Source organism: Nannospalax galili, unplaced genomic scaffold (genome assembly GCF_000622305.1).
Source record: "Nannospalax galili isolate Female #2095 unplaced genomic scaffold, S.galili_v1.0 scaffold1282, whole genome shotgun sequence".
In the NCBI taxonomy this organism is placed as follows: domain Eukaryota; kingdom Metazoa; phylum Chordata; class Mammalia; order Rodentia; family Spalacidae; genus Nannospalax; species Nannospalax galili.
In genome coordinates this window covers 1,073,347-1,096,943 of record NW_008348795.1, presented here as the reverse complement: position 1 = coordinate 1,096,943, position 23,597 = coordinate 1,073,347, and the positions used below count along the sequence as shown (strand labels likewise).

Below are 23,597 nucleotides of genomic sequence, written 5' to 3'. Positions count from 1 at the left end.
TGGCTTTGCCTCTGTGTTGGGCCACTGGGCTTATGCTGGGGACAGGGAAGGTTTCTGTCATTCACAGATTCTAGTCTTGGGAGGATTGATTCTCAAAAATGGACTTCTTACCTCCCTCGATGGCCAGCTATGGTCTAGGCTCCGCACGTGGTCCTGGGCATCCGGGCCTTGACGCTGGACCTCTCTCACTCCCAGGCACCAAGAGACTTTCCATCATTCTTCTACAGCCCCCGTGCCCTACAGAAAATATAAAACACCTAATTGAACTTCTAGACATAAAAATCACAGTCTGGGAAGTTAAAAATAAAAAAGAATTGAAAAAAAGAAGAATGTCCCAGTGTAATAAGTACAGAACTCAGGATATCTACTTACTTCTTACAATTATGCCAAGTTCTATTTTATACAAGAAACACACACACACATAGTTTTTTCCCTCGTTGATGCTGGAAAATGAACCAAGGATCCTGCACATGCTAAGCAAACATTCTACATAACTGAGTTGTATTTCCCCAGAACAAAACAAGTAATACTTTATACAACTTCCCATTTGCAGGTAAATTCTATACATAATAAGGACACTTACGGGTATTTAAAGCATTGCATTATCCTATTATCTATGCTTTTTAAAAGTCATTAGACTCAAATTATTCTCAGGGTTAAGGATGCAGAGATATGGTGTTTAACAAATCTCTTGGTGTTAAATCCTGATTCCTTTGTAATCCTGAAGCAATAGACTCCAAATTCCTTTTGGGTTCTATTACTTAACTATGCTCATGGTTACTTAAATTTACAAACCATAAGACTTGAAAGCAACGAAGATTGAGGAGAACTGCTTGATACTGTGTGTATAAGATGTTTTAGACCTAGGAATGAAAGGGAAAGATCATCTGATAATGTTTTTCTCAAGGACACACTGTTCCAGGACACAGTTCTGAGGGATATCTGGAGGAATGGATGTCCTTCAAACTTGAACTCACTCTTAAAAACTATTATTTTTATCTTATGTGTATAAGTCCTTTGCCTGACTGTATGTAAATGCCACGTGTGCAATGCCTCTGGAGGCCAGAACAGGGCTTCTGATCCCCTGGAGCTAGCATTTCAGAGTGTTGTTAATGACCATGTAGGTGCTGGGAACCAAATCCCAGTCTTCTGCAAGAGCAGCCAGTGTTCTTAATCACTGAGCCATCTCTCTAGTTCTTAAAAACATTTTTTAAATAAAACGTTAATCATGTGTATATGTGTATATGTGCACATAAGTACAGGTGCACTGGGAGGGCTGAGGCATTAGATAGATACTCTGGAGCTGGAGCTACAGGTAGTTGTGAGCCAACCTATGTTGGCTGGAGCAGTATGCACTCTAAATCACTGAGCTGTCTCTCCAGTCCCTTTATACTTCCTCTTCTGTTTGTTCTGGGGTTTTGTTGTTGTTGTTGTTGTTGTTGTTGTTTTGTTTTGTTTTTATGAGAGATTTAAAAATTTTTAAAAAACATTTATTTTCATTTTTTTATGTGTATGAATGTATTGCCTGCATATAGGTTAGGTGCATCCATGTTGTGTGATGTCCGAGGAGGTCAGAAGAGAGTGTCAAGTTCCCCTGGAACTGGAGTTGTTAGCCACCATGTTGGTGCTAGGAATTGAACTCAGGTCCTCTGCAAGAAAAGTCACAGCTCTTAACCACTAAGTCATTTCTCCAATCCCGAGATTTTTTAATTTAAAAATATTTTATTAGGATTGGTTTCTTTAAGAAATAACACGATTTCACTGAAAAACTTTGTACAGGTTGGAGAATTTGGAAAGGAAGTGAATGGCAAACTCACATTATAGGAACAGTGACAAATTTCACATTATTGTTGAAGCTTGGAAGTACAGTTTTATTAGTAAATAATAAACAAAAAATATAGCAGAAAAACATAGCATTGTAAATTTATATTCTAAAACATAATTACACATTTTTAGTTTAAGAATTATATCAACTTAGTTATTATAGTACTTTCCCTGTACACTTTCTTAATGATGCAATAAAGCCTTCATTGTAGCCTCAGTGTCATTGGCCATACATTAACAAATGCATAGTTTCATCCATCTTTCAGAAACCAATGGTTTGGGAATGATTTACTCATTCTAAATTTCTGCACAAAATCAGTTCTTAATTTTTGAAGCATAGCCTACATTCCTAACAAGTGGTTTAATTTAGATAAAGGTATTCTATCTGATACTAAGTAGATTTTGTAATTTTATAATAGATAGCTATCATTCCAATGAAGAATCGCTATGGGGCTGAGGGGATAGCTCAGTTGGTAAAGTGCTTTCCATGTAAGCATGAGGATATGAGATCCAGCCCAAGAACCCATGTAAAAAAAGGTAGGCATGGTGTAAATCCCAGTACTTGGGAGGTGGAGACAGGCAGATTTTGGGGGCTCCCTGGCCAGGAAGCCTAGCCTAATGGACAAGTTCAGGCCACTGAGTGCACAACTGCCTGTAATTCCAGCTCCAGGGGCTCCGACACTCCCTTCTGGTCTCTGAGGGAACTGCATTCACATGCACACACACACACACACACACACACACACACACACACACACACAGATTTTCTAGCCCTTCAATGCTTTTCCTTCAATTATATAGAATCTATTTAGATCTAAATAATTGAAATGTGTATCTAATTGTTGGTTCCCATCTTAGACATCTTCAAATACATTTTATAACTTGTCCAATCAAGTTCAAATGGCTTAGGAGATCAACTCATCTCTTAAGGCTCATTTCTCACAATCTCCCCAAGCATTTGATGAGCCTGTGATACTTAACAACCCATGGTCTCAGAGATGTGACACATCCAATTCAGGAGCCAAGGACCCCCTGAACTTTACAGGGCTAACTTTTAGTCATTCTTGGCACAGGCACCTCCTCCCAGAAGAACAAGAGCAGTCAGAAAGGAATGGGAAAAGTATAAGAGCAGCACTTGAGGTCCTTGCTGCCTAGGGTTTCATTCTGCCATAGTATGGAAGAGAGGAATACCTAAGAGAAAGGGCTAGGGGCTCAGAGTGTGGCTCTTAGCAATCAATATATTTTCAATAATTTAGAACACATTTGGCCCTGCTGGTGCCCATCAGCCAGTTCAGCATTTCTTGTGTATTCCTGAATGCCAGTATGTGTCTGGGGATCTCAAAGCTCTGCCAGTAGTTGTATTTGGACATGTGTCCCTCACTACCTGGAGGGCCCTAGAGAGCAGGGGCTTGTCTGGCTCAATGCTGAGTCTTCAGCACTTGGGACATAGTAGTACCTTAACAGCTGAGCACAAGTCCATAATCAGAATGGAATCTAACCCTGAGTATAAAGAGATGGAGAGATGGCTCAGCAGTTAATAACACTGACTGCTCTTGCTGAGGACCAGGGTTCAGTTCCCAGCACTCACGTGGCAGCTAACAACTATCCATAACTCCAATTCCAGGTGATCCAATGCCCTCTTCTGGCCTCTGCAGGCATCACATGCACATGGTGGATTTACATTTGTGCAGGCAAAACATTCACAAAATAAATAAATAAATAAATTTAAAGGTAGCACTGGCTTTGGTAGAGAGAAATTGTCATGCTGGGGGTGTGGGAATGGAGGGGGACCTTACACCTGGAGGTTTACATATGGCAGTGTGACCAGAGGAGTATTATCCCTGGATATGATCTGTGTCCACACTTCACCCCTGTACTAAGAAGTAGGAAGTACTTGGGTAGGATGGTATCTGTCATGCTATTTCTTTAAGGAAAGTGCCCCTTATATTTAAAAAGCACTTAGTGGGGCTGAGGAGATGGCTCAGTGTGTACAGCACTTGCTGAGCAAGGGTTCAGACCTGAGTTTGAATTCTAAGAACTCATGTGAAGCTGAGCATGGTAGCTAGTGTCTGTAATCCTAGTGCTCCCCTGGTTAGATGGAAGGCAGAAACAGGATTCCCTGGAAGTTCCTGGGTCTGCTAGCCTGGAGCACATATCAGGAAAATCACAGAGACTCTGTCTTAAGTCAGGTAAAAGGCAAGGACTGATGATCAAGGTTGTCTTCTGACCTCTATGTGTACTCTGTGGCATGAGTGTATAGACACACAGACACACACACACACACACACACACACACACACACACAATATCTTGTGGCAGAATTTTGAGATGAGGTCTAACAAATCCTGCACCCAAGGAGAAACAGCTTCTATGGTACCCTGAACTGCAAATCACAAAATATTCCTACTGACTTTCATATTCTACACTGGAAACCATTACATGCTTTTCTTTATTAGCGCATGTGTGTGTGCGGTGTGTATGTATGCATGTTCATGTGTGTGAGTGCAAGGGTGTGAATGTGTGTGTGTGTGTGTGTGTGTGTGTGTGTGTGCCTATGCATGTGGAGGCCAGAAGCTGATGACAGTTTGTTTTCCTTGGTCGCTCTCTGCCTTATATACTGATGCAAGGTCTCTCACCTGAACCTAGAGCTTGCTGATTTGACTAGTTTAGCTAGTCAGCCTGCTCCAGGGATCCCTTGTTTCCACTACCTGAGCGTGTTACAGTATGCTCTCCCCCACAAACCAGCACTTACATGGGTTCTGGGGATCCAAACTCTTGTGCACCAAGTGCTCTTCCCTAGCCCCTGCACGGTTTTCTTTTAAATCAAAATCTCCACCTCCATAGATTTTCCTATTTAAAAATCTGACCCCCTTTAAGGAATCAATTAGGCTACATACTTTCAGGACACTCAGAACAAATAATACTGTCAAGTATGACAAAACAAAATTTAAGTGGTCACTGACATAGAATGGATTCTTTCCAATTTGCATTAAAAAATGACTCCAGTTTAAGTGCAGAGTGTGTCATACCTGAATACCTTTCCTTGGAGACCTTTCTCTAAGTTCTCTCCCAAATTACCTGGGTTCTACCACAAACAAGTAACCTTGGAGACTGCTGCCTTTAAATGAGTTGAGCAACATGAATCCATTTTATTTTTTATTGTACTGACAGTTAAGTTTAAATGCTGCAGAGTCAGTTGCTGATTGTTCGTATGAGACTTATGAAGCTCTGGGGGTTTGAATTTCCTATAGTAATTTCCACGGGAATTTTCTGCTTACTATATAAGGAAGTTCCTTCTGAGTTTTGTAGTTGATTAAGCTAGTTAAGACTAGGAAAACATAATAGTACTGGATTCTAGGTTAAAGCAAAGGATATGGAAAAGAACTTAGCCAGTTAGAACAGTGTGACTCGTCGCTGGCAAGCTTCGACAGGCTGCCTCTGAGCTCTCTGGTATGCTGACTGAACCCATGCTGAAAACTGGACCAATGAGGAACAAGGCCATGGGTGGGGTTGAACAAGAGTTGAGACTTGGAACCAAGGATCAGAAGAATCCTTGGTTCAGAGTTTTCATTTGGAGCCCATTTTAAACCATGCACACATAGATGAAGCAAGAGAAAAACTGTTCTGCAAAATAAATGTAGCCATAAGGTCTAAGCAGAATCAGCCTGGGATGCTTCACAGAGGCTGCAGGGAAGACAGCTGGAGGAGGGGACAGTGATCTATGATCTAGTTCTAGATCCTAATAGGTCTAGACTGTGCCTTGGGCCACTTGACTCTGAGAAACCTGCTCATTTCTCAGTGTTGGTCTCCACTCCTGATGTATTTCATTTCCTTACCTTGAATTTCAATTCATTCCACTTTAGCCTTAAGAATTTTTCACTCCAACCCCATTGAGCTTCTTGTATCTACACCTTTCCTAAAACAGGCAATTTACTTTTTTGTTTTTAATAAGAGAACATTTCAAAATTATCATTTTTCATTTCAAATGATTAGTGTTCAAGGAGTAACATATGGCCTCACTAGTCAAGCAGTCTGAAAAATTACAATGCAAACTTTGTAAAAACAAAATCAAGCACTACTAATTAAAACATTATAAACATGATGACAAAATCAAGCAAACTAAGTGTATGCATTAGGTTTGCTGTGACAAAATACAGAACATGAACAACTTAAAGGGAGGAAATGTTTATTGTGGCTCAAGGTTTCTATGGACAGTTGATCTTGTTATGTTGAGCCCTGGAGGCCAAACAAAACCACTCACCTCATGGTAGCCAGGAAGCCATGGGTAAGAGAAAGAGAGGAAGGGGCTGGGATATGGTGTACCCTTAAGGGCATGCAGCCCAGGGACCACTTCTTTCAACGAGGTCCCACCTCCTAAGGTTTCTACCTCCCTACTATGCCATCAGTGGCACCAAGTCTACAGTGCATGGCTTTAGGAGGCAGTTCAGATCCAAGCCCATCAGTAGCAAGGGATGTCTGACTGCAGGAGGTTGGGAAAAACCCAGAAAGAATGAGAACCCCGGATGCTAACACCTCTGTTGTCTCTTTCCTTGACCCCCAAACCCTGCCTGCCCTCAGCATGAGTTGAATACATCCCAAACCTAGGTCTCAGGAATTGGTATTCAGACCATGCTGCTACTGACTAAATTGTATACTTCCTACTTTTTCACAGGTCCTATCATTGGTGACTCTTTCCTGTTCTGACTCCAGAAGGCTTGGTCCCTGCTGTCCCTCACCCTGCTTCCTTTAATGCATCCTGCTTATGCTTGGGAGTTCAAGTTATTTTCTTGATTTTTTTTTAAAAAGCTGGTGCCTCTAAAAATGTTTTTCTAATTATAAAAGTAAAAGAGCAAGTCTAAATGAACTGGATTGTGATCAGTGCTTGCCAAGGTGTGAGGGAGAGAGATGACTGCAAAGGGACATAACAAAACATTTCAAAGTGAAAAAATATTTCATATCTTTCTTGAGGTGACAACTATTTCTGTGTGTGTATGTGCATGTGTGTGTGAGCAAGAGAGCACTGCATAAAAGTCAGCATGTGAGTGTCTGAGAGATACCTGGTCTATGTGCCTCATGGGGTGAAGCATGCTTGGGGAATGTACGCCCATGTAACACCTTCTTGGTTAGCCCCAAGAAAATGGAAAATAACTTGGAAGGTAGAGAGAGTTCATACAAAACAACACATTGAAAATCAGATGAATGATTTTGGATTTTATTCTAAATGCAGTGGCAAGTATTTTTAAGTTGGTGGGGGTGGAGAGGGCAATATGACTGCATTTCCAACTTTAAAAGATCACTTTAGTTATGTCTAACTCTACCTAGAATAATGGTTGTTTCTCTTTGTCCAACCTGGTTTCCCCATGTGATCCAGGCTATGCATGGGATCCACATCTGTGGACACGATCATTGGCCAGGGTGGGCAGGTGAGGTGATAACAGGTAAGCCCAGAAAGGTCCTTCTACAGATAGCTCAGTGTGAGCTAAACAGGAAGTGGCCTTGCCTCTGATGTCAGAGTTGGAGAGATGAAAAGGTCAACTTGTTGGCAACATCTTTCTCACCATATGGAAGTGACCAACCACCAGGTAGCAGGAATGTGGTCAGGGAAAGCAAGCAGAAATGAGAGAGGAGTGGAGGGACAGATTCAGGGCAGCATGAAGACCTTGCTCTAGCTCTGAGGTTTTAGCTCCTGTTGTGCTAAAGGCTAGCCTTGACCCTTCCAAAGGCAGAGTCAACTTCCCCCATTTAAGTTTACTGGGTTCTGACCTTGACATCATAAATGTCCTCCCTAATTCAGTGATGTCTTACATCAAATATTTTAGGGTTTTTTTCCTTTAAAAAAAATTGCATTCTTTATTCCTTGGAGGATGAACAGAGAGAGGAAGTGATAGGAAACTAACAAAGGAGGTGACTGACTGGGGACCAGAGAGAAGGACCTTAGCAATTCCTGCTCCTTGAAGCAGGGCCTTCCTTAAGAAGTCATAAGTTAGGCTGGAGAGATGGCTCAGCAGTTAAGAACACTGGTTGCTCTTGAAGATGACCTGGGTTCAAATCCTAGCACCAACATGGTGGCTAACAACTGTCCCTAACTCCAGTTTCAGAGGAACCGATGCCTTCTCTGGCCTCTGAGGGCACTGCATGACACAGGTACACTTAAATACATGTAGGCATAACATTCATACCCTTAAAAATAAAAATAAATGAATCAAAAACTTAAAAAAAATCAGTCATAAATGTTTGGATTTTCTCTTTTCTGTGTGTGATTAAGACAATCTGAATTCACCTTCTTGAATTCAGGCAGAGCCATGTGACTTTCTGTGGGTGTTAACCATGATCAGAAAACACAAAGATTACTTTTGGGCAGAAGCCTTAAACCAGCATGTGTCTTGCCAAATCCCCTTTTCTGGTCTCCTCAAGGAACATTTTATAACTTTTACATGTTTGCAGGGATCTTCACAGGACAGTGAAATTTGAAGACGTGATGAACACGTGATGCTTTTACAATTTTAGACAAAGAATAACACGTGTGAAGGAACGCCAAGGTAAGTGGAGCCCTGAACAATGGGAGTGAACGCTAGTGGCACTACCAGGAGACACAGGGTGGGGAATGCTAGTGGGAGAGATTCACTGATGCACCAGCTGCAAGTCTGTGGTAGCTAGGCTACTGTCCGGCCTTGGCAGACGAGGCACATCTCCTCCAAAACAACTTTTTTTTTTAATCTTATTTTTATTTTTATTTATCTATTTTTCAAATATTTTATTATTTTCATTTTATGTGTATGAGTATATTGCCCACATGTAGGTAAGTGCACCCATGTCATGCAATGCCCTCAGAGGTCAGAAGAGGCTGTCAGATCCCCTGGAACTGGAGTTACAGTTGTTAGCTGCCACGTGGATGCTGGGATTCAAACCTGGGTCTTCTGTAAGAACAACCAGTGTTCTTAACCACTGAGCCATCTCTCCAACCCCTATTATTTTTATTTTATGTGTATGCGTGTACTGTCTGCATGGAGGTAAGTACACCAATGTCATGCAATGCCTGAGGAGGACAGGAGAGGCTGTTGGATCCCCTGGAACTGGAGTTACAGACAGTTGTTAGCTGTCATGTGGGTGCTGAGATTCAAACCTGGGTCTTCTGCAAGAACACTCAGTGTTCATAACTGCTGAGCCATCTCTCCAGCCCCCGAAACAACTTTTGTATCTTGCTATGTGTAGAGAAATACAGGCCAAGTGGCCCTGTTTGAAGTTATAGTGCCTCAAGTGATTTCAGCCTGAAATAGTCAATACACCAATTTTGAGATGGCACTTCTCTGCCTCCATCAGTTTAACCTTTTTGTTGTAGTAGTGATCTTGGGGATTGGACCCGGAGTCTCATGCGTACTAGGCAAGTATTCTACCGCTGACTTACACTGCCAATTCCTAAACATGTTTAATGAGGAAATGACTAATGAAACTCAAGCCAATCAAGTGATGTTTCTTTTTAATTCTAAAAAACATAACTGGCATATAACAGTATGCATGTAATGAAATACCTAACGTGATTAAACTTGATATATGTAGTCACTTAGGAAATGACCAGAACAATGCTTCCTGTGCCCTCTGTAAGCCAGTGCTCTCACCTCTCCCCATTCTGAGCAGTTTCCAGAAGGCCACATTTCTGGGCAGAGAAAAAGAGCACACAACAACAGCCATAATTTAGTTTTATTTTTTCAAATATTTTATTTATTTTTTTATTTTACGTGTATGAATGTACTGCCTGCATGTATGCAAGTGCATCCATGTTGTGCAGTGCCTGAGGAGGTCAGAAGAGGGTGTCAGATCCCCTGGAACTGGATAAGGACAGTTATTACCTGACATGTGGGGGCTGGGATTCAAACCCAGGTCTTCTGTAAGAACAGTCAGTGCTCTTAACCGCTGAGCCATCCCTCCAGCCCCAACAGCCATAATTTCAAAGGCAACTGTACATATATGATGTGTTCACAAATAAAACCTTTTCTTTCCTAGGTCTAAAACTTCCTAAAGATCACTGTAAAGTACACACAGCCTCACACAAATGGGTAAAAATATTCAGATTAAAGGTGGGAGACACCTTTAATCCCAGCTCTTGGGAGGGAGAGGCAGGATCTCTATGAGTTCAAGGTCAGCCTGGTCTACATAGTGAGTTCCAGGCAAGCTGGTGCTACAGGGAGCAAAAAAAAAAAATCATTCATACACACACACAAACACACACACACACACACACATATATATATATGGAGCTGAGAAAAGGTCTTCCTGTTGTCTCATCAAGGAGACGGACAGTGTACTGGACCACAGAGATCTAAGTAACTCTGGGAAGCCTCTGTTTTGTCCCCAAGAGCAGTTTCTCCAGTAGCAGAGCATTTGTGTCATGCCTGGCTTGCAGGCTATAATTTGTCATTTTCTCTCCATGAATATATGTTTTTTAAGAAAGCAGATTAGAACCTCTGTTTCTTGCCAACACTGGATGTTTTCCTACAAATCTGTCAGCACCACCACACTGGAAATTCACATCATATCCAAACCACAGCAGATTTCTTTAGGTGGAATTGAGATCACAAGTTATGGCTATACAGCATATAGGAGCCACATCATGGAGGATTTGATGGCTGAGTAAGGAATACAAGCTTTATCCCATAGGCAATAGAGAAGCCTTGAAGAGTTCTCAGCCCCTATCTCCATATATGTTTCCAATTGGAGTATAAGATATTAGAGTACAGGACTAGAATTTGACCCATTTATATGATCCATATACATATAATATCCAAGTATATATGACACAGGTATCAAGCAGAGTACCTCAGGTAGTGCTGAACACAGAACATCACAGAGCAAATGGATCCATGCCTGTTTCTTTAACTCTTCCTCACCAGGGAACGGTATTTCACTCCAGACAAGCAGGCCTTAGGCTGAGGCTGTAAATTTTGTGCTGGAGACCAGAGAGCACTCTGAGGAAGGTAGAGCTAAGACTCAGCTTTCCTGGTATTGTTTTGTGTTTTATGATTCCCTGTCCTAACACGGATTTGTTTTATAGACACACTCTGGGTGTATAACTGTCACAGTTTAAAAACTAACAACAGTTACAAACATTATAAATTGTTTTCCTGGTATAAATAACGGAAAACACAGTATTTTTTTTAAAGAGAACACAGGGAAAGAGAGAGGAGAGATGAGTAGTGTCTAGCTAGTATAAAATAACAGCAGGAATTGTATTAATCCAAAAACCTACTGAAAAATTACACATACAATATCCTTACATGAGTTCATGAGTATAGTTGAAGACTACATAACAAGAAATAGTGCCAGACAGGAGAAACCTTCCTTTGAGTTGCTGGCCAGGGTAGTCCAAGAGACTTCCAAAATGACACAGGCTATTGCCAAAATTCTTGATTGCCTCCCAGAACATGATGGTAAGACACTATTGCTGAAGACAGGGCATATTTTGGAGACAGAATTTGGAGCAATGGAGATGGAACTGACCTGGAAGCCAGCTTCCCTGAAGGCTAGCTCTCATAACTTTGGAGAGCACTATGCAAGCTGCTAAGGGAGAACATCAATGGATGGTCCAACCCCAGTTTCAAGGCCTAAAAATCCACACCAGTGACTGGCACAGCAAAGGACACTGGTACTGTAGTGGGACTTTAATCTTGGGGATAATCAACAACTACCTAATTGGACTTAAAGCCCACTCAATGGGAGGAAACTCATGTGCGGTACTATAAACCTAGCCAAATACACATAGCTGGAGAGGTCACAGCTCTTAGAGAGAAAACTCCAAGGTTGTCACATCCCTACACAAATGCAGTTTCTTACTATGTGCAAAATATGGATCCTTAAATTTATAGACAAGTATCCCAGTCACCACCCATCAAAGAAGCTTTCTTTTCAAGAGACAGATAATTACAGAGTTCCACAACTGGTCACACACAGAGACTGTCAGTGAATTGTCCAAGTCTAAGTGGCACATCTAGGATACAACCTCTACACCTAAGACTCATGGAACATAGAACAAGGGATGAAGAGAACACCAGGAACACAAAACACAGAGAATAAGAGTGTATAGAGTTTGGGTCCTTGGACAGGACTCCTATATTAAAATCTACCCACCTAGGGCTCAGGGACTATTGTGGGAGAGTGGGTAGAAAGATTATAAGAGCCAGGGAGGAGGTACATGACCATACAGAAATAGTCCTACAGGTGCCTGTGACCCTACTCATACAAACCTACAGAAATGGTGTCAGCATGCACAAGACCCATGCAAACAGGCAGACAAAAACCCAGCACAGAACTGTGGAAATGAGCAGCAGGCCCCAATCTTAGTAGAAGAATTATTATTTATTTATTTATTTATTTACTGTCTTTTTTGAGACAGGGTCTCCCTGTAGCCCTAGCTGGCCTGGAACTCATTATGTAGACCAGACTGGTCTTGAACTCAGAGATATCCACCTGCTTCTGCCTCCCAAGTGTTGGGACTAAAGGTATGTACCACCACACCCAGCTCGAAGAATTATTGGCAGCTGAGTACTGCTGGTTGAGAAGAGCTGATCTTCTTGAAGAGAGAGACTCTAGATAGGCTAACTAAATCCCAGTGGGTAACTTTGCACTGAGGGACATCTGGGGACACTAACTTTACGTGATAGATCTTAACACAAATGACAGAATGTATGAACTCTAGTGGGGGGCGGTGGCTATGGAGGCGCCAAAGGGGAAGGGGGCATAAAGATGATTTTTTGTACGAAATACACAAATATTCAATAAAAAATTTTTTAAAAAGAGAACATAAAATTCTGCTTTAAATTCACAAATATTTCCAACTGTAATTCTAAAGTAAAACTACAAGTTGATCAGAACAGTTATAAGGCTTTACTTATAAGACTTAATTATAAAATAGGTAACTTATTTTGCATTTTTAAACACATGGCACTTCAAACAACATCTATCATTTGCAAAAACTATCATTTAAAAGTATGTTTACATCTTAGAAAATCACTAACAAATGTCAAATTTGTTTGTATAATTTTTATTCACAATTCTCAAATATTTTTCCTGCCCAGTGGACAAATTGAATTTCAACTTACTTTATAGCACATTGTCATAAATTTTAAATTATAAGAATTGGGGATAATTAGATTTACAAAGTACGCACATCGCTAAAAAACTATCATAGTATATTTGAATTGCAGTAAGATTCAAAAGCTACTAACCTGAATCATTTGTGATTACAGGAAAATTACTTCTTTTCTTGGTAAACCATGGCAGTTCCTGCCTTCAGAGAGTGACAGTTGTTTCTCATGACTCTCTCAATGTGTCATATAAATCAAAGATGTGGGAGTGAAATCAAATAAGCCTTTCTTTACATATCCACCTCTTGTGTGTGTCTCTGAAGGGAATACAGTCACTACCACAAAAAATGGAAAAAAAACCCACAAATACCAAACATCGTTTTAGATAATATAAGATACCAATCCTGCTGCTGCCAGGTTGACCCCTTGACATATGCATCAGTCACCCAGAGAGGTCGGATCTACAAAGGAAGGTTAGAAAGGAATATGCCGGAAAAAATTATATATTGGTTTTTACATTTTCTATGAAATATGCAGCGCTCTTGTCCCGGATTACAAGCATGGTTACCAAATGAAAGGCATGCTCTTCAAGTACTACTATAAATTGTATCAAGTCATAAGTCATTCTGGGACAGGTGGACTGCTCAGTACTTGTTCACAGTATCATCTACTGCCTCATCATTTTGACAAGTATGCCTAGTTATTCAGTATTGTTCATACTTATTTTTTTTTCATAAGGTTATCATGAAACCCATCAAAAAGCTTTCAGCCACTCAAAAAAAAATGTACCTTGCATATGAAAAAGCAGTTTGTAGCACAGAGATGCTGAGGTCCAGAATGAGATTCCAAGAGCAGCCTGGTGGTGAAGAAGGAGTCCACCTTTCTTGCTTACCTGCAAATGAGGCAACCAGACCCCCATCTATGTCACAGATGGCAGCCATGCTCTGTCTCCAGATCTTCTGTGTGTATGCTGCCACAGGCCACACCTTTTATAATATGCAGTAACTGTCAGGATGACTGGATGGGTTGCATCTGGCTTCCCCCAACTCCCCACCACTCCCTACACCACTCCGGCATTGGGCCCTGTAATGTACATTGTGCATTACATGGACAACAGTACAACCCCATATGCTGTTGGAGCTCACTGAGAAGCTGGCTCAGGGAATGGGATTAGTCTCTCCATTTCAGACTCAGGCATGTTTGTCTCAAAGTGTCCTTCAAGATCCCTTGTCTGGATGTGGACTGGTGCCCCCCTGCCCCCCAACTCTATAACACAGAAGAGAGAGAACATCAGCTAAGAGTACAAACACTGTGTCTTTGGAAACAGGTAGAAGGTAACCCATTACCAAAAGAGGCTAGTATTATCTCATGCTATAAAAATGGCTGCAGAGGGAGCAGGAAACTGGAAGCTCAGCTCTGGGAATTGGTCAAGGAGCGGGAACTCAACTGGGAAATGTAGCTGACTGCCTCAACCTCCCAGTCAATTTCTACTGGATGTTTGATGTACTGCTATTTGCTCTCTCAATCAGGCCACTCTGGTTAACTTTGCTAGGTATTCTGAGCACCTACTTGACAATGTCTTGCTGTCATCTGACCTTTCTCTCTGCTACTTCTGGTTTGTTCTTTTACTTCTGCTTGCTATATACTTTATAAACTCATTCAAAACCCCAGATACAATGACGATCAGAGATCATTCTTTGAACCATACAGAACAGTCCTTATTTAAGAATCACTGATTTGGGTGTGCCTTGGCAAACTTAGCTCTGGTCTTTTGCAACTACATTTTAACTCCAGGTATCTCACCATCATACACAGATATTTTTTTTTATATATATATATGAATGATCTGGGCTGATGAGCTGTTTTGTTTTGTTTTTTTTTTATTTTTTGAGACAAGGTCACCCTGTAGCCCTGGGTGGCCTGGAACTCTATGTAGGCCAGACTGGTCTTGAACTCACAGAGGTTTACCTGCCTCTGCCTCTCAAATGCTGGGATTAAAGGCATGAGCCACCATGCCTGACTAGGAAGTATGTTTAAGAAAAATTATGAAGGGACTGGAGAGTTGGCACAGTGGTTAAGAGCACTGGATGCTCTTGCTGAGGACTTGGGTTCAATTCTCAGCACCCACATGGTAGCTGATAACTGTGTTTCCAGTTACAGGGGATACAAGATCCTCTTCTGACAAGGATATACTGCACAAAGGTACACTTACATGCATAATAAATAAAATACAAGAAAGATTATGAAATATTGCTGGTCAAGCACCCCATCTTTCCATGTGCGGTTTTAGGGTTGCTTTAATTCTAAGGATTTTAGTTTATTTATTTTTATTTTATGTGCATGAGTGTTTTGCCTGCATGTGTGTCATGCACTGCCCATGGAGGCCAGAAGAGGGCACTGGATCCCCTAAAATTCCTAAACTGTTCCTAGCCACAGTGTGGATGCTGGGAACCAAACCAGGGTCCTCTGCAAGAGCAGCCAGTGTTCTTAACCACTGATCCATTTCTCCAGCCCAGGTTGCTTTGATTCTAAAGAAGATACACCTGCTTACTGAGCGCCCCCCGCCCCCCCCACTATGCCTGACTCTAAAGGCTCCCTACTTGGACGCTTCCAGGCCAGGCCGTCTTCACCGCTCGCTTGGGTATGCTTATGTTTGCTCCTCAGGCAGTAGTGGCAAAGGTTAGTTCTCCTTAAGAGCTGCTGAAGACAAAGTCTTCAATGTCTTGCTCAGTAACAGCAGCAGATGAAAAGAATTCAAGACGATGGAAAAGGCACAGTGAACTACCTGGGTTTTCTCTGTGTTCAGCTCCTCTCCAAACACCGGCATATATTACTGACTTACCTTCATTTTTCTAAGTTATGATCCAAATTTGCCTCTGTCTAAAATATGTGAATCCTGTTCTCTTTTCCAAGAAGTTACTGGGTAAAATTAAAACAGGGTAGTATCTATTTTTAGTAGTTTGAACTCTGATGAGTCCTTTTACTCCATTAGCCATGCATCTCTGCATATTTAATATTAAAATAAGTGCATTCTCCTCCTCTCCTTGAGATAATGGGAACCATTTTGTAGCACAAAGTTTCCTAATCTAAACCTTCTGAAATTTGGGGGTACATGGTACTTGTGAGTTGCCCTAGGAAGAGGAACAGCACCTTAAACTGCAGGAAAAGGACAGTTTTAGGGGTAGGATTTTCTGTATTAACTTAAAATATACCATCACTTGTTTAAAGGAAAGCAACTGAGGATTTACAAGTCAAATACCTTCTGGTGCATGTAAAGCACCAGGGATAAAGATAAAATGGACTCTTCCCTCAGGAGCCCTGGGTGATGATGTCATAATCCACCATCAGAAGGAATGCCAGAAGGGTGGGAGGTGCATGTCTGGGCAGATGGTTCTTGTGGGATCCGAAGAATAGGTAAGAGAGACATGGAGCTTGGGACAGTGGATTGCATTAGAGATCATGAAAAACTCATCATTATTCTAATACTTGATGGTTAAAGCCATGGAAATACATGAACTCAAGAGACCACACAGAGTGAAAAAAAAATGAGATTCTAACACCAAGGGCCACCAACACTTAACTGCCATATATAATAGCTAGCCACCTCTATTAGAGTGCTCTAACAATTCAGTTTAATTATGGAATATTGAAAAATATATACTAACCAGAGTTAGACTGTCAACCTTGAGAAGTGGGAAAAAAGGATGTGTGTGTGTGTGTGTGTGTGTGTGTCTGTTAGACTGTCAACCTTGAGAAGTGGGAAAAAAGGATGTGTGTGTGTGTGTGTCTGTCTGTCTGTCTGTCTCTGTCTCTCTCTCTGTCTCTCTCTCTCTGTCTCTCTCTCTCTCTGTATCTGTCTCTGTCTGTCTGTGTGTGAGGTGGGTGGTGTTTTCCCAGTCTAGACTCCAATCTAAAAGATCAGAAAAAAATAAAGGCTGAAGCACAAAGGAGTGAGCAAGCAGGAGATCGACTGATGAAAGTACAGATAGCAAGTAAGAGTCTGCATTGACTCTGATTCTTAAATGATAAGGCAGGTGAAAAAGACTCATCAGTATTCAAAGGTCTAATTCCTTCATGATCTGCCAGAGAGATCAGTGAACACAGAAGGGAAAGGAACATAGGCTTTCTAACTGAAAGGCTCTGAGTAGAACAAACGGCTTCAGACAGCGAAGACCTGGCACAGGGAGAAAACGGCCTCACTGTGAGTGCAAGGGAAAGGAACATAGGCTTTCTAACTGAAAGGCTCTGAGTAGAACAAACAGGGCTTCAGACAGCGAAGACCTGGCACAGGGAGAAAACGGCCTCACTGTGAGCACAATAGGGCTGCAGGGGAAACAGCATGTTGAAAGAAAGTGGATGAAAGGAAGGGTCTTTTTCTTTTGTTCTTTAAATCAGTTATTTATTTTTATGTGTATGAATGTTTTGTCTGCATGTATCCAAGTACACCTATGTCGTGCAATGCCAGTAGAGGCCAGAAGATGGTGTTGGGTCTCCTGGAGCTGGAGTTACAGATGGTTGTTAGCCACCGGGTAGGTGTTGGGAACTGAACCCGGCTTCTCTGCAAGAGCAAGCAGTGCTCTTAACCCCTGAGCTATCTCTCCAGCCTAGTAAGGGTGTTTTTCTTAAGGGAAACAGACCTTATATGCCCTAAGAAAACTTTGTTTCTCTTGAAAATTTTCAAGGATTGCATGTCTAAATGGACTTCATTTCAGAGTGGGATATTATCACCACAATCTAAATAAAGTGAGTACAGCATCCGGGTGAGGAATGCGAATGTGTGTGGCAACAGGAGGATGACACATACACAAAGCAGTCAACGAGAGCATGCAGTTGAATGCGGGTCCCAGGATCCTTCATCAGGTTGCTCCTCCACAGGCAACCGCAAGACCTTCTTCATGGTAACTAGACTGTAATTCATTTTGATTTCACAGATCAGAGAATGCCAGAAAAGAACAAGAACATCGAATATGAGATTTAAGGGACATGAAAAGGGAGTACGCAGCTTCCTTCCAGCATTCACTGCTGGTGTCAATTTGACAAAATCAGCTCTCAGGCGGTACAGAGAAAAACAGAAGACAATTGCAGAGCAGCTCCTGGGGAGATGGAGCTGAAACTATGAAAAGCAATTCTGGAGGAGAAGCCATCATTCATTCTGTCCACCTTGCTGACAGGAAGGATGGTTTACAGAGGACTGGGGTGCCAAGCCCCAGAGTCATCTTATTGGTGAACTGTTCAGAAAAAAAATTCTAAATGAAGTTCCCAGTGCTTAACTATAAAACCATGACTCTACAAATGAATTTTCCAGAGTTGACTTAAGGGGGAAATATGAGAATGAATTATGTGTTAGCATCTTTCATAAAAAATATTTGTAATATAAATGATCCCCAAACAGACACTCCAGGGGTATTACTGAAAAAAATAAAGTTTGATGATAGTACTTGCGTCTTAGGAAGAGTCCCTGTGTAAACAGTGTAGACAATCTGTCAGGATCCCATCTCATGGGCTCCTCCCCTAGTTTGTCCCCCTCCGGAGTCTCCCCATGTCCTTTCTACTTCCTCAGTCTAAGATTATGCCCTCACCTGGCCCAGACATCACCTTCTCTTATGGATTTTACAGTCCAGGAAAATCTCAAAGGGATGTTTGTAGGATCAGAAGGAACAGCTGATTTTTCAATGAAATCTAGGACATAGGGAGAGAGGGAGGGAGGGAAGGAGGAAGAGAGGAAGGGAGGGAGGGGAGAGGGATGGAAGGAGGGAGGAAGAGCATAGATGATAAACAGGTACAATACACATAGAAATTTTAGAGTTAATCAATTATCACCATAACTGCATAGATGAAGGGATGGACAGTCTTTATTTCCACAAAAGTTGGGCAGTCATAGTTAAAAAAAATTTTTTTTAATTTTTAATTTTTTTATTTTTTAGTCTTTTTGAGACAGGGTCTCCCTGTAACCCCAGCTTGCCTGGAACTCACAGAGATCCACCTGCCTCTGCCTCTAGAGTGCTGGGATTAAAGGCGTAGCCTGGCAAGGGAGGTCATAGTTCTAAACTACAGGAGAGTCCTTTAAAATTGAATAAAGTTGAGCTTTATGAAAAAGTAATTAAAACATCTTTAATGTTTTCATCTAGCTATGGAATGATGAAAACGTGACAAACCAACCTTAGCATAAATAACTGACTTTTGGAAAACTACAACGGTCTCCTAATCCCAGACACCTTGCCTCCATAGCTCTGTGCCCCACGAGACTCACCCTGGTGGTCTTGCACTGTCCAGCACTAAGAAGAAAGCCCCAGTACTTCAGCATGCCACAGAAGGGCTCCCAAGCGCTAAGCCCAGTCTGGACCCTGGCAGTCTCTCTCAGGGACTAGCCTTCCACTCACTCCTTAACTCTGCCAGTGCTCTGGGCAGCAGGAAGCCAAAGCTCTTTGTTTCAGTGAGATAAGAACTTTAGACCAGAATGTAATCAGTTTGTTGCTTCTTTCATGGAGAATTCTGGTAGAGACAAAAGAAAAAAGACTCAGCACATCCTAACACAAACTGCCAATCTCATGGCACTTCGCTTGCAATTCTCAGAATACTTTGGACAGTTAATGCCTTTATTCTTTTTGTTTGTCTGCTGCTTCTCTGCAATTTCCTTTCTCCTCTAGACACCGAAGAACAAAACTGAGGCGCAACATGTGGCACATTCTCTATCGAGAATATCCCCAGGTTGGATACATCCCTGATACTCTGCACAATGCTTTGTTACAGATATATTGCTCAGTCCACGAGGCAGGATGTCTCAGCAGTCCCAATCTGGCACCGAAGACCTGATGGACTCCTGGAGATCTGCTAGTCTTCAGTCTGTGCTGGAACCCCAAGAAGTTGGTCACAGAACCAAGATGAGCTCACCAGTGAGAGAGAAGGCAAGCGGCAAAAAGCAAGCGCTCCCTCCTGCCATGGCCTTTTATACCAGCTGCCATCAGAAGGTAACACCCATATTTAGGGTGGGCCTTCCAGCTTCAAATGATCCAATCAAGAAGGTCTCGTTCTCATTTCAGTTAATCCAGATCCAGTCAAGTTGACACCCAGGATTAGCCATCATAGTATCCGTTGGTTATCTAATATCTAACTGTATTTTCTATTGGGACAGTCCCATAGTGTGCAGAACGGGTGAGATACAGAACTATGTCTTTCTCTGTAGACAATGAAGCAGGGAGATTTTGCCACTCTCTGCCCCCTGATGAGATGGTTTAGTGGGTTCAACAGTGGTTCCTCCAAAAGATAGGTCCATGGCATGATTATAACTGACCATATATCACTGGAACCTGTGAGAACTGGCATATGTGGAAAAATGGGTTTGCAGATATACTTAAGGACGTCAAGACAAGATCATCCTGGTTATCCAAGTGAGTCCTACATCCAAAGACAAGTGTTGCCTTGCTGATAGATTGATTTAGGATGCCTGGCCTTCAGTGCTGTGAGAAAGGCCACCCAGTTTGTGGCCTGATCATGGCACCTAGATTCAGTCATTCAAGGATTCATATGCTGGACTCTGAATCTAAGACAAGACATGCAAAAACAAAGTAGCCAATGAAGATGGCCTCCAGTAGCCCCCACTGCATGGTGTCTGTGTAGCCACCTGCAGCAGGTGGTGTCCTAGCCAGATGACTCCTGGAAAAAAAAAAGGGGGCCCTTGTTCTTTTCAGACCATCTTATCCCGGACTCGTTTTCTAGCCTAGGTTATCTTGAAATCCCAACATACGGTAGAAAATTTTCTTCTCTGCTTAAAATGTGGTGAATTAATTTCTGTTGCTTGCAATTCAACATTTTGACTAATTTTTTTTTTTTTTTTTGAGATGGGTCTCATTTCAGCCTGGCCTTAAACTCTCTATATTGCTAAGGATGGACTTGAACTTCTGATCCTCCTGCCTCCACTCGGAATACAAGCCTGAGCAACTATACTTAGCTTATCATTTTGACTAATTTAAAATTAATTGTTAAATTTATTCATTGTGTGTGTGTGTGTGTGTGAGAGAGAGAGAGAGAGAGAGAGAGAGAGAGAGAGAGAGAGAGTGAGAGAGAGGAGAACAGCTACCATGGTACCCATGGAGAGCAGAGGGCTTCTTTTAAGGAATCAGTCCTTACCTTCCACATTGTTGAGGCAGGGTCTGTCTTGTTTCTGTTACTGGGCTCATACTCCAGGCTCGATGAGCTGCGAGCATCCAGGCAATTCTTTTGTCTCTGCCTCCCAATTTGCCATAGGGGTGTTAGGAGTACAGATGCGTGCTACATAGGGGTGTTAGGAGTACAGATGCGTGCCACCGTATCTGGCTTTTTACATGGGTTCTGGAGATCTGACTTGAGCTGTCAGTATTGTGTGGCTATCACCTTTATGGCCTGAGCCATCTCCCCAGCTCTTTTTAACTGACTTTCAGTACTGACAGTTGCTTGCCAATCCACTCAGAAATCTGAACATTTTGAAAAGCATCATTAATATCCTAGAAAGGAAAGCTGACAATTGGCAGTGTATAGCGGCTAAAAGCTAACTTAACTGTCTGTGGTTGGAGGAATTAGGTGTCCAACATGGAGTAAGGCTCCAGGGTCAGAGCGTCTCTCATCAAGCAAGAGTATGAAGGACTCAAGGAATTAAGGAGGTGGTAATGCATTCAAACAGCGTAAGAAAACAGAATCAAACTCTAAGGTCTTCACTGAAGGCATAAGCTTGGTTATCTTATCTGTTGAAGTTGCACAGGGTTTTGGAACTGAACAATAAACTCCTAGTTTGAACCTATAGGTCAAAAAGTACTTGAACTCACAGCTACCAAGTAGCTTATATGAACCTCATGTAGCTTTAGTGTCAACTTGACACACCTGGGTTGAGGGAGCCTCAACTGGGGAATTGCTTTCATTAGACTGGCCTGTGGCCATGTCCATGGGGCACCTTCTTGATTGTTGAGTGATGTGGAAGAGCCCAGCCCACTGTGGGTGGTGCCACCCCTGGGCAGGTGGGCCTGTGTTGGATAAGAGAGCAGGCTGAGCAGGGGCCAGGGGAGCAAGTCAGTAAGCAGTGATCCTCCATGGCCTGTGCTCCAGCTCCTGCCTCCAGGTTCCTGCCCTGAGTTCCTACCTTGGGATCCTGATGAATTGTGACCCGGGAGATGTAAGCTAAATAAACCCTTTCCTCCCCAAGTTGGTATTGGTTAGAGTATTTTGTTGCAGCAATGAAGAAACAAACTAGGACAAGGTTCTAAGCATTCAGGAGAAAAACTGGACCTGAGAATTTCAAGATGTAACACCTCTTTCGCTACCTGGATGAACATAGCCCTTATTCGCTTACAGGCCCCCCTGTTCCCACACCAGAACGAGTTGCTTATAAGAGGGAAACAACTCAGAGCATTCATGTTTCCTCCAATTTTCACTGTCCCCAGATCTGTGATGACTTTCCTGCATGCTTAGAGGGACAACTGTGCACCCAGAGGTAAAACTGGAAGAATCCTAGATGGTAGAGAATGTTCCCAAGAGCTAGAAGCATCCATTCAGAAGCAATTTTCTCAGACATTACTTTAAAAAGAAAGAGGCAATTGATAAGTACTAAATTTTATCCCAAGGTCTACATATATGCAAAAATCCAGATATGTCAGATATGTTGCTCACGGGTGTGGAACATGCAATTCTTGCAGACTCATGCCAGTCACCCAACTAATCTGTCTGTACTACTTTTGTATCTCCTTTCTCCTGTCAGAGGGATGAAGATCCCTGATCTATGCTGCATCTTATGTTCTGGCAATGAACCGCTTCCTTCCTGCTTCCTTTCCTCTCTTCTACCCTCAGTTTTCCTCTCACTACTGGATCCGTCCCATTAGTATAAACTACATCTCAATATCTCTTTTAAAATGAACAATGCCCTTATGAGACCACAGGCCTATGGCATTCAGGAAGCCTGTGGTAAGGTGGAGCACGGTGGTCTCTTCTCTTGGTGCCCCTCAGCATAGCATCAGCTTGCTTCTGGAACCTTCCAAGGCTTTAACAGTTGAAGGAGAAGAGTTGGAAATGAGACACAGAGGAGTCAGAAAAATCTGTAAATGGGATGGTGAGGGCTGACACTCATGATCTCTAGGCATGGTGGGGATGAAGACTGCTCTTCACTTCACAGGGTGTTTCTGTGGCCTTTATGGAAAGTTCTAAAGGTTCTTTATTGTCACTGAAGACCTCTTACCTGAAGGGTCCTGCCATGGATGACCCGTCATTTGCAACAGTTCCCTCAGCAGCTGGTCACTGCTCTACACCTCCTGCGTTTGTTATCCATGACCTCCTCACCTCTCCACCTGAAAAGATCATAAGTAACATCTTCTGTCTTGCATGACCCACATCTGGTTCAAGTAAAACACACACCCTCTTTAGTGATGGTGTGGGTACTACCCAAACAATATCCCTCTCTGATACCAGGGCTGGGGTGGAGGGCTTCTAACAACTTCTGGATAGTCCAGGTTTGAGGCTAAATGCAGGCCACTGTGCCCTCTAAACTTCCTGTGTGATATTCCTGAAGGCCCTGCCACTTGGCTTTAAGGACAAGAACAAAAGCCTCCTTCTCCTCTCCCAAGATGCCATGTGTGTATTGCTAAGCAGAGGGTGTTCACTGCATACCGAAATTCTCTGGTGCTGATTAATCTAGATTATCAACTTGATGGTATCTAGAATCATTTAGCCATGAGC

At 42.3% G+C, this 23,597-nt stretch overlaps 1 protein-coding gene across 8 annotated transcripts in view; it reads right to left on the bottom strand.

Moving 5' to 3' along the window:
* Positions 1-23,597, bottom strand: part of Trmt9b (tRNA methyltransferase 9B (putative)) — a 57,686-nt gene that overhangs the window by 18,584 nt on the left and 15,505 nt on the right. For 4 of the 8 annotated variants that reach the window (XM_008846060.3, XM_008846061.3, XM_008846067.3 and 1 more), the window contains 2 exons: positions 23,101-23,209; positions 112-237 (listed from right to left, as the gene is read on the bottom strand). The gene's annotated coding sequence lies outside the window, so the exon portion shown is untranslated. Of the gene's footprint in view, positions 1-111; positions 238-13,043; positions 13,326-13,691; positions 13,730-23,100; positions 23,210-23,597 lie in introns of those variants that run through there. The other 4 variants (XM_008846064.3, XM_008846063.3, XM_008846065.3 and 1 more) reach the window with 3 other exon arrangements.